This window comes from Nannospalax galili, unplaced genomic scaffold, assembly GCF_000622305.1.
Source record: "Nannospalax galili isolate Female #2095 unplaced genomic scaffold, S.galili_v1.0 scaffold231, whole genome shotgun sequence".
Taxonomy (NCBI): domain Eukaryota; kingdom Metazoa; phylum Chordata; class Mammalia; order Rodentia; family Spalacidae; genus Nannospalax; species Nannospalax galili.
In genome coordinates this window covers 1580244-1592272 of record NW_008330120.1, presented here as the reverse complement: position 1 = coordinate 1592272, position 12029 = coordinate 1580244, and the positions used below count along the sequence as shown (strand labels likewise).

Below are 12029 nucleotides of genomic sequence, written 5' to 3'. Positions count from 1 at the left end.
TGCCTCCCGGGAAGGGCTTTCTTCCCTCAGTGCTCACTGGCCGTCCTGACCCCGCTCGTCGCTTCTGCTCCCTTTGTCCTCGTGGAGTGGTGGCCAACGACCCACGAGGAGAGGGAGAGACCCCACAGAATGGAGTTGCTGCATTTTGTGTAAAATAAGCCTGAACAAGCACGTGACTCCCTAAAGCTGAACTCACAGAAACTGAGCGTACAGCACTTAATACCAGGGATCTAGACTAAAGGGTAAAGGGAACGCATTTTCAGTCAGACAGGAGGAGCAGGCTCTGGAGAGCCATTGTGCAACCCTGACTGGGTTACTAACAATATTTTGCACACCTGAAAGTTGCTAAAAGTTCACACCACAAAAAGTAAGTGAGGGAGGGCTCTGCAGCGGGCTCACTCAGTAAAGTGCTTCCTGTATCAGCATGAGGACCCCCGTTCGAGTCCCTAGCACCCACGTAAGTGGCCACATGTGGTGTGCCTATAACACAAAGCTGGGAAGCCGGAGACAGGAGCTCACAGGCCAACCAGCTAGTGGAGCCACCGAGTTCCAGGTTCGGTGAGAGCCCCGTCTCCGAAAATGGAGAGGGTGATTGAAAAGATACTGGACGTTGACCTCTGAACTCTATACACGTAGCTTCCCACATGCACATGTGCACGCACATGAACACATATACCACATACAAAGCAAAAAGAAGGTGAAGCAATAGCTACAGTCATCAGCCCTATCACGCATTCCATGACATATACATAGGTATCAAAATACTGTCTCACATGCCATCTGTCGACTTAAAGTAATTTAAAGCATCTATATTGGTTTCTTTTTCTCCCTTCCGCCTCTCCTCAGATCCTCTTCTCTCATTCTACTCACATAACTAATTCACAATTTATGATGAAATAAACCATCATTGTTCACAGAGCTGTGACTGTTAATGCGACATGGCCAAGTCGTGTTTCGTAGGCTGTTTCCTCCTCTTACTCTCTTTCTTTATATTTTTAGTTGACATATAATAATCGCCCATACGCGTGTATTACCAGGTGATGTTTCTATCTATGTTACACATTGTAGAGCACTGAAATCAGGGCCAGCTAGATGGCTCAGTGGGTGAAGGTGCTTGCTCCCAAGCCTGATGTCCTGAGTTCAATCCCTAGGACCTACAGGGTGAGAAAGGGGAGAACTGACTACTGAAAGTTGTCTTCTGACCTACACACACACACACACACACACACACACACACACACACACACAAAAGTGTAGCAAAACAAGCTATTTGTAGGAATTTTTGATACAGTCCTTATTGAAAATAGTGTAAAAGTTCTTAAAAACATTGAAAATACAGGTATTCCAAACATAAAGATTCAACACTAAGACCCACCTGAGAGAGAACGTGTGATGTTTGCCTTTCTAGGTCTGGGTTACTTCATTCGGCGTAATGTTTCCCAGCTCCATTCATTCACCTCCAGATTTCATAATTTCATTTTCCTTTATGGTGGAATAAAGTTCCATGGTGTATATTACGTTTCTATAACCCATTCATCAGTTGATGGACATCTAGGCTGTTTCTATGTCCTGGCTATTGTGGATAGAACAGCTGTGACCATGGGTGAGCATGCATCTCTGTGGTAGGAGATAGAGCCCTTTGGGTACATGCCCAGGAGTGGTATACTTGGGTTCCATGATAGATCTATGTCTAGTATTCTGAGGAAGTACCACACTGATTTCCACAGTGGCTGCACCAGTTTGCACTCTGACCAGCACATCCTTGTCAGAATTTTTTCTCTTTTATTTTTTTTAATCTTAGCCGTTCTGACTGGGGTAAGAAGAAATCTCAAAGTAGTTTTAATTTGCATTTCCCTGGCAGCTGAGCACGGCAAATGCTTTCAAAAACATTTCTTAGCCATTTGTATTTCTTCTGAGAACTCTGTTCAGTTCTCTAGGCCGCTTTTTGATTGGATTGCCTGCTTTCTTGATGTCAGGTGTTATAGCTGGTAAAGATGTTTTTTTCCCAGGCTGCCGCTTCAGTAACTAACAGTTTCCTTTCCTGAGTTCTTTCGAGGTGTGTTTGTCATTTGTGCATAGGGAAACTTCTGGTTTTTGTCTGTTAGCTTTGTATCCTGCTACTTTGCTGAATGTGTTGCTCAGTTACAGGAGTTTTCTGCTGAAGTCTTTAGGGTAGGTATAGAATCACATCATCTGCAGAAATCTTTTGATTTCACAAAGTCTCTGTTGGTTGTCTTACTTCTTCCTGGGTGACCAGAGTCCTAGTCAGATAGGGCTTGCCTGAGCCTATATCCTCAAGTGTACTTATAGTCTTTCTTCTAGGAGTTTCAGAGTTTCAGGTCTAACACTGAGATCTTTGATTCATTTGGAATTGATTTCTGTGCAGAGTGAGAGAGAACGATCATTCCCTTCTACCTGTAGCTATCTAGTCTTTCCAACACAACGTGTTAAAGATGCTGTTTTCTCCAAAGTATGTTTTTGGCATCTTTGACAAAAATCAGGTAACTGTTGGTGCATGGACTTATATCTGGGTCCGTGATTCTATTCTGTGGATCAGTGTGTCTTGGTTTTAGGCCAGTACCATTCTGCTTTTAGTACTATAGCTCTGTAGTGTAACTTGAAATCAGGTATGGTGCTTCTCACCAGTGCCTTTATTGTTCCAGATTGCTTGGGCTATCTGGAGTCTTTTTCCTTCCATACAAATTTTAGGATTGTTTTTCCAATTTCTGTGAAGAATTGTGTTGGAATTTTCATGGAGATTGCATTGAATCTGTAGATTGCTTTTGGTAGGATGGCCATTTTCACAAAATTAATCCTAGTAATCCATGAGCATGGGAAATCTTTCCATCTACCCGTATCTAGTTTCTTTCTTCAGTATCTTAAAGTGTTCACTGTACAAGTCATTTGCTTCCTTGGTTAGGTTAATTCCAAGATATTTTATTTATCTATTTACTTTTGGTCTTTTTGAGACAGGGTCTCCCTGTAGCGTCTGCTGGCCTGGAACTTGCTATGTAGATCAAGCTGACCTCAATCTCACGGTGATCTGCCTGCCTCCTGAGTGCTGGGATCAAAGGTGTGCGCCACCATGCCCAGCTCAAGTTGTTTTATCTTGGTGAGGCTATTTTGAACGGGTTCATTTCCCTGAGCTCCTTCTAGGTATTTTTGTCATTTGTGTATAGGGAGGCTTCTGAGTTTTGTCTGTTAACTTTTTATCCTCCTACTTTGCTGAATGTGTCGATCAGTTTTAGGAGTCTTTAGGGGATGTACAGAATCATATCATCTGCAAATAAGAATACTTTGACTTCTTCCTTCCCTCTTCTACCCATTATCTTGTTTACCACTCCAGTGGGCCTTCAAGCACTGTATTGGAGTTGCAGACTCATACAGCATGTCTGTGTTGCAGACTCACAGAATACTTTATTTGTTATGGAGACTCACACAACATGTATGTTTGTATTGTAGGATTACACATCATACTTAGTTTCATACTGCAGACTCATACTCCAGGTCTGTTTGCATTACCTACATATATAACGTGTATTAGTGTTGCAGAATCACAGAACAGCTTATCTGTGTTTATTTGAACTCCTCTGGACTCATACAAATGTACCTGATTGTATTTCAGACTCATATAACATGCCTACTTGGATTACAGACACATACTACATGTCTCATTTGTGCTGCAGACTCACACAACATGTCTGTTTATACTGCATACTGAAACAGCTTGTACACTGGTGTTGTAGACTTCTATAAACAATCTATTTGTATTATAGACTAACACAACATGGACTTCTGTGTTGCAGACTCATACACCATGTCTGTTTATATTAATATAACATGTCTATTTATGTTGTAGATTCATCCATGTCTATATGTATTTGGACTGAAACAACATGGGTATTTGTATCTCAGACACATACAACATGTCTGTTTGGGCTCCTACAACATATATATTTGTATTGTCTCATAAAATGTTATTTATTCGTTTTGTAGGGTCGTATACGTCTGCTTGTTTTATAGACTCTTACTGTATTTTAATATAAAAATCACTGTATTGTAATAAACTCATCAATAAAAAACACCACATAGGGGCTGGAGAGATGGCTCAGTGGTTAAGAGCACTGGCTGCTCTTGCAGAGGACCTGGGTTCAATTCCCAGCACCCACATGGCGGCTACGAACTATCCTTAACTCCAGTTCCAGGGGAATCCGAAGCCTTCTTCTGACCTCTGTGGCACTGCATGACATGGGAGCTAACAGTCATCTGTAACTCCAGTTCCAGGGTATCTGATACCCTCTTCTGACCTCCATGGGCATTTCAGGACACAGGTGTCACTCACATACATGCAGGCAATACACTCATACACATAAAATAAAAATAATAAAGCCGGGCATGGTAGTGTACTCTTTTAATCCCAGTACTCAGGAGGCAGAGGCAGGCGGATCTCTGTGAGTTCAAGGCCAGCCTGGTCTACAAAGAGAGTTCCAGGACAGCTGGGGCTACAAGGGAGACCCTGTCTCAAAAAAGATAAATAATAATAATATAATAATAATAATAATAAATTAAATTAAAAAAACACCACATAGATCCCTGTAGCCAGTCAAGTAAACACTTGCCCAGCCCCCATCTCTATACCTTTCAATGAACTTCTACACCATCCTCAGACGGGCCATCACTGGGATGGCCTTGCTTAGGGTGTCACACTTTCACTACTGATTACATTGTTATGCATTTATCCACTACGACAAAGAAAAACATGACAGAGTTAGAGCTAGAACAGCCATTAGCTTCATCCCCTTTCAAGACTCGATTTTACCTGTACCCCACCCTTCTCCACCACTTAGCATTGCCCTTTCTTATTCTCTTTCTAAACTCATGTTTAAACCTGTTTACATATAAACATGTGTACACCATAGGCTGAGATCCCCACCTGAGGGAGAACATGTGTTTTCTCCTCTTCCTGAGACTGGATGACGTCGCTGAGTGGTGTACATTCTAAGTCCATCTGTTTTCCCTGCAATTTTGATCCAATTTTTCTTTAGAGCTGAAAAACATTTCATTATATATATACCAGACTTTCCTTATGCATTCATCTGCTGATGGACATTTCCTTACCATAGTGAATAGGGCAGCAATAAACATGGGGATGCGAATATCTCAATGATAAGTGGCGGTCTCTGGGTAGATGCCCATAGTGGGTCATATAAAAGTTCTATTTTTAATTTTTTGAGGAACCTCCAGACTGATTTCTATCATGGCTGCATTAATTTGCACTCCCACCAGCAGTGAATAAAGGTTCCTCTTTCTCCACATCCTTTCCAACATCCATTGTCAGATTTCTTGACGACAGCCATTCTGACTGGGTTGAGGTATCTCAAAGCAGTTTAAATTCACATTTCCCTAATGACTAAGGACGTTGAACAGTTTTTAAAAATAGTCATTGGCAGCCGGGCATGGTGGTGTACACTTTTAATCCCAGCACTCGGGAGGCAGGGGCAGGTGGATCTCTGTGAGTTTGAAGCCAGCCTGGTCTATATAGTGAGTTCCAGGGCAGCTGGGGCTGCAGAGAGACCCTGTCTCAAAAAGACTCCTCCCGCCCAAAAAAAAAAAAAAAAAAAAAAATGTAGTTATTGGCAATTTGTGTTCTTTTTTTTGAAAACTACTGGCTCAGTTCATCAGCCCACCTGTGGATTGGCAGTTTCACATCCTCGGCACTTAATGTCCGTAGTTCTTTGTAAATCTGGAATATCAGCCCCTTGACTGACATACAGCTAGTGAAGATTTTCTCCCATCTGTGGGCTGTCTGTGTGCCCTGCTGATAGTTTCCTTTGCCATGCAGAAACTTTTTACTATCAAGTAGTCTCTGCTGGTGATACTTGGGGTTAGTTCTTGTCCCACTGAAGTTCTACTAAGAAAGTGTTTGCCGACATCAATGTCCTGAAGAGTTTTCTTGTGTTTGTTTCCGTCTAGAAGTTTCAGCATTTCAGGTTCTGCAACAAGTTCTTTATCAATTTTGAATTAATTTTTGTACAAAATGAAAAGTGTGCCAGGTGTGGTGGGCACGCCTTTAGTCCCAGCACTTGGGAGGCAGAGGCAGGAGGCTCTCTGAGTTCCAGGCCAGTTGGGGCTAGAGGGAGACCCTGTCTCAAAAAAACAGAAACAAACAACAAACAAAACACAACCAACCAAACAAACAAAAAACAAACTGACAATTGTAGCTCTATTGGAGCCGTCCTTCTGCACTGGACACCCAGTTTTGCCAGCACCATTTGTCAAGTAAGCTAGCTTTTCCCCACTATACATTTTTTGTCTCCTTAATTAAAAAAAAATTAGATGGACACAGCTTTCTGGATTTATTTTCCAGTCCTCTATTCTGTTCCATTGGTCTGCTTGTCTTTTTGTCTTTTTATGGTTTTGGTTTTGCTTGTTTTTTTTTTTGTTTGTTTTTTTTTTTTTTTTTGGTTCTTTGAGACAGGGGGTCTCCCTGTAGCCCTAGCTGGCTTGGAATTTACTATGTAGACCAGGCTGACCTCAGTCTCACAGAGATCCACTTACCTCTGCCTCCCAAGTGCTGGGACTAAAGGTGTGCCCACCACACCTGGCTCCCTGCCTGGTTTTACTCTGTGCCAAGCTGTCCTTATCACTGCAGCTCTATGGCGATGCCCGCAGCTGTATTCGTACTCCTTAGGACTGCTCTGGCTATTTGTGGTCTTCTGCTGTTTTATATAAATCCTTGGATTGTTTTCTTCCTAGTTCTCTGAAATTTGACACTGGGATTTTGATGGGAACTGCATTAAATCTGAAGATTAATTTTGGTGATGTAGCCATTTCATGATGTTAGTTCTGCCAATCCAGGAGTGTGGGAGGTCTGTCCATCATCTAGTATCTTCTTTGCTTTCCTTTCTCAGTGTCTTGAAGTTTTCAATGCAAAGGTCTGAGTCTTCTTCGGTAAAGCATATTCCTAGGTACTTAATTTTTTGAAACTATTATAAATGTGAGGCCTTTCCTGATTTATTTCTCTGAAACTAAACTGTTGGTACATAGGAAGCCTGCTGGGTTTTTATATTGATTTTGTATTCTGCAACTTTACTGTGTTTTTTAAATGTAAGAGTTTTCTGGTAGATTCGATAGGGTCTTTTAAGAATAGAATCATGTCATCCACAAACAGTGGTAGTTTGACTTTAGAATCCTTTCGTATCTTTAGTCCCTCGTGTCTCTCTCTTGTCCGATTGCTATAGGTAAGACTTCGATTGCTATATTAAATAAGAGGGGAGAACAGGCATCCTTGTCTTGTTCCTGATTTTAGAGGAAACATTCTGTCTGTTTCTATTTAACATAATGACTACAGGTTTGTTGTAAATAGCCTTTATTATTTTGAAGTCTGCTCCTTCTACCCCTAACATCTCCAGGACTTTTATAATGCAGGCATGTTGAACTTTTTCAATGTCTTTTTGGAATCAATCGAGATGATTATGTATGTGGTTTCTGTCCTTTAAGTGTTTAGACATTATTTATGGTATACTACATTTATTGAGTTACATGCATTCAACCAACTTTGCCTTCCTGTGATAAAGTCCACTGGGTCATAATGTATGATCTTCACACTGTGTTCCTGAATTTGTTTGTGTTTTGCTAAGGATTTTTGCATCCATGTTCATCAAAGGAATTGGTCTGCGGTTTTCTCTTCTTGGTGCTGGTACCAGAGTAATACTGGTTTTAGAGAATGAATTTGGTGTTCCTTCACTTTCCTTAATTTTTTTATTCTTCGTTTTTATTTTATGTGTACGAGTATTTTGCCTGGATCTACATAAGTGCACCTGTGTCATGAAATGCCCACAGAAACCCAAAGATGGCATTAGATCCACTGGAACCAGAGTTAAGGATGGTTGTTAGCTGCCATGTGGTTGCTGGGAACTGAACCCAGGTGCTTTGCAAGAGCAGCCAGTGCTCTTAACTGCTGAGCCATCTCTCCTGCCCCAGAGTTCCTTCACTTTCAATTTTGTGGAACAACTTAAGAAGAATTGATATGAGATCTTGAGTCAGCTAGAATTCAGCAGTGAAGCCACCCTATCCTGGCCTTTTCTTGTGAGGAGACTTGACTAAGCTTCAACCTCTCTGCGTCTAAGGGGTCTGTTTAAGTTAATTATTGCTTTAGGCTTTAATTTCGATAGATGACATGCATTTAGAAATTTCGTTTCTCCTAGGTTTTCCAGCTATTCTCTCTGTTTCATTGGAGTCTGTTGTAATGATACACTTTTGATTTCTAATTATGTCAATGTGTCTGTCTTTCTCTCTGTCAGACTGGCTAAGGCTTTGTCAATCTTTTTAAAAGAACTGACTTTGGTTGATTTTGTGTATTGTCTTTTAGTCTTGATTTCCTTAATTTCTTCCCTAATCTTTATTACTTCTTGCCACCTGCTGGGTTTAGGGTTCGCTACTTACTGTTTTTCAAAGACCTGGAGGTTCATTATTTGGTTGTTTATTTGATATCTCTCGGATTTTTTTTTTAATGTGAATGCTTATCACAATAAATGTTCCTCTTAGGACTGCCTTGGCTGGGTTCCAGGGGTTCTGGAATGTTCTGTTCCCATCATTTGTCTATAGGAATTTTTAACTTCCTTTCTAATTTCTTGGATAACCCACTGTTCATTAAAGATGGACTGTTTAGTCTCCAGTTTAGTTTATCTTGTTGGTTAGTTTCTACTGTTATTCCTTTGTGATCAAATAAGATGTAAGAAATTATCTCATATTTTTGTGCTGCTGGAGACTACATCTGTATCCTACGATGTGATGAATTTTAGAGAAGGTTCCATGTGCCACTGAGAAAAATGTGCACTCCTTCTCTGGTGGGTGGGCTGCCCAGTATGTGTCTGTCTAGTCAAACTGATTCACGGTGTATTTTAGCTCACAAGTTTTTTTTTTTACTTCTTTTTAGTTTGGAAGACTCATCTAAATAGAGTGGGGTATTGAAGTCCCCCGCTGTGATTTTGTCAGAACCTTTCTGGCATTTTATGTCTTTTAGTGTTTGTTTTATGAAATTAGGGGTTCCAGCATTCGGTGCACAAATACTTATAATTGTTATAATTTCTTCATGAATTGTTCCATTTATTAATATGCAATATCCCTTTTTGTCTCTTCTAATTCACTTCGCTTTGAAGTTTACTTTCTCAAATATAAGGACAGCTATGTCTGCTTATTTACGGTTTCCATTTACTTGGGAGTTTGTTTTCCATTCTTTGATACTGAATTTTTAGATCTCTTTGCTAGCTAGCTAAGGATGTTTCCTGGATACAACATATACCTGGTTCTTGTTTTTCATTTTTTTTTAATGTGTATGAGTGTATTGCCTGCATGTGTGTAAGTGCACCCGTGTCATGCAATGCCTTCAGAGGTCAGAAGAGGGCGTTGGATTCCCTGAAACTGGAGTTATGGACAGTTGTTGGCTACCATGTGGGTGCTGGGACTCGAACCTGGATCTTCTGCAAGAGCAGTCAGTGCCCTTAACCGCTGAGCCACCGCTCCAGCCCCTGGTTCTTGTTTTTTAATTCAGTTTATTAGTCTGTGTCTTTTTAGTTGTGAGTTGAGGCTATTTACATACAAGATTATTATACAAGGGGTTAGCTGCTTTCTGCCAACTTATTTAGTGATGCTCTGTTTTGCTGAATTATTAGTTGTTTTCTTTCCCCTGTATTAGCTTCAAGGGCTTGCTGTGTTGGATGTGGTTGTTTCCTTCTGGTATCTGGCTATTTTCTGTTCTTCATGGCATGTGCACTTCCATGTATGCACATGCAGGAGGCTGTTTTTCTTCTTCCTACTTGTAAAGTTTTCAATTAAGCATGTTTTATAGTGCTGGATTGGTGCTCATAATTGCCTTCACTTTTGTTTGTCTTGAAATATCCTTGTTTCCCCATCAGTTTCGAAAGGTAACTTTGCAGGGTACATTCTTGGTTCCCAGTTGTTTACCTTCAGAGCTTAAAATAATATTTCATTCCATGTTCCTCTGCTTTTTGTTGCTGCTGATGAAAAGTCTGCGGTGATTCTGGCATTTCTGCCTTTGTGTGTGAGCTGATGTTTCTCAGGTTGCTTTCGGGATTATCCTTTATGTTTTTGACGTCCTGGCTATGATGTGTCAAAGAGTTTATTCTCTGTGTCTCTTTGGAGTTCTATGTACCTCTTGTGTTTGGATGTCTATCTCTCTTTCTAAGTTTAGGGCGTTTTCTGCTGTAATTTCATTACATTTTCTATTTCACTTGATTTTTATCTGTCCTCCTCCTTCTACAGCATCAATTTTCAAGTTTGGCCTCTTGAAGGTACTCCAGACTTCCTGGAAGTATTGTTTATATTCCTTGATCCCTTTTCCTTACATGTCTGTTTGTATTCTTACCTTGACTTTGTTCACCATCCCTGAAAGTCATCCTTCTGCGCGGTCGTCTGTTAACGATAGTATCTGTTGTGATTTCTTTGACTGACTGTTTCCTTCATTTCAAGTGTTCCTGTTCGGTTCTCTTTTCAGAGTTTCAATTTCCTTGCTGAACTCTCCCTCCATGCTTTGGAGCTTGGCCTCCAATGTACCTTATTCCCTTCGGAGACTGTCTTGTCAAGGTCTTGGATAGATTTCCTAATTCACGCATCTGTTTATTTGACTCTTCGATAGGATCATTACTTCTTTTAGAAAGTAAGACTGAATTTCAGCTATCTCTATAGTCTTGGATTCTCTTATAAGGGAGTTGGTTGGTTGGGGATGGGTCACAGATGATGGCTGTGCTATATTCTTAGCATGTGTTTGTCATGTTTTGCACACCTGTTTGTCCTCCATGCTTGTCTGCCCCCTCTTCTTTGTCTATCTGGATGTTCTGCTCTCTGTGACTCTTCCTAGAGGGATTTCTGCTTGAAGTTTGCCTATAGGAACTGGTGAAACTTGATGTTGGTTGTCAAATGGAGTTGCTGGGGTGATCCTGCCTTGACTATACGCCAGCAGGACTAAGGGTGGGGCTGCACATTAAGCACTAAGACAAGACAGATTTAAAACCTTGCTCACCTCCCTTGGAGTCTGAAAATATGGAACAGGCAAGATACCAAGCATCAAGCCCAGTGAAGTCTTGGGGTGGGGGTGGGGGTCTATGGCTAGAGCCTCAGGCCTGAAATGACTTCTGGAATCATAGCAGTATAAACTCTCAGCTCCGCTGGAAGCATTGACGTCAAAACCCCACACTAACACTGACCTTACAGACCACTGAAGCCAAAGTTCCCGTCTCTTAGGAGACCACGCATGACTGTGAGGCTACTGGGACTGGAGGCTTGTACATGCCCTCTGGTCCTGTCAGGGTCAGGGACCTAGTCTGAAGGTGCACCCTGGTCCTGCCAGAGCTGGACAGGTGGTGCTCTCTGGTCCCATAGACACACCCAAGTCAACATGCAAATTTGTATTTCTGTCTCATGAAATATGTTTTATTTGCATTGTAGACTCATGCAACTTGTCTGTTTGTATTACAGGCTCATAAAATAGGCCTTTTTAATTTTTATTAAAAATTTATTAGTTCCAGGACTAGAGAGAGAGAAGACTCAGCAGTTAAGAGCACTGACTGCTCTTGTAGAGGACTTAGGTTCAATTCCCAGCACCCACATGGTGGCTAACCACCATTCTTAACTCCAGTTCCAGGGGATCCATGTCTTCTTCTGACCTCTGAGGGCATTGCATGACATTGGTGCACTTACACACATGCACATAACACATTTATGTACATAAAATAAAAATAATAAAATATTTAAAAAATAAATCAATAAATGTAATCTGCATGAATAGGCTTAAGGTCAGAAACCTCATGATCATCTGATTAGTTGCAGAAAAGGACTTTAATATCCTTTCATGATAAAAATCCTGGGGAATCTAGGGATACAGGGCACATATCTCAACATAATAAAGGCAAAGTACAACAAGCCCACAGCCAATCTCATACTAAAAGGAGAAAAGCTTAAAGCATTGCCACTAAAATCAAAAGCAAGACAAGGATGTCCACTCTGTCCCC

General features: G+C 41.0%; 1 pseudogene; it reads left to right on the top strand.

Moving 5' to 3' along the window:
- The first annotated feature begins 424 nt into the window (after positions 1-424).
- Positions 425-12029, top strand: part of LOC103741785 — a 17763-nt pseudogene continuing 6158 nt past the window's right edge.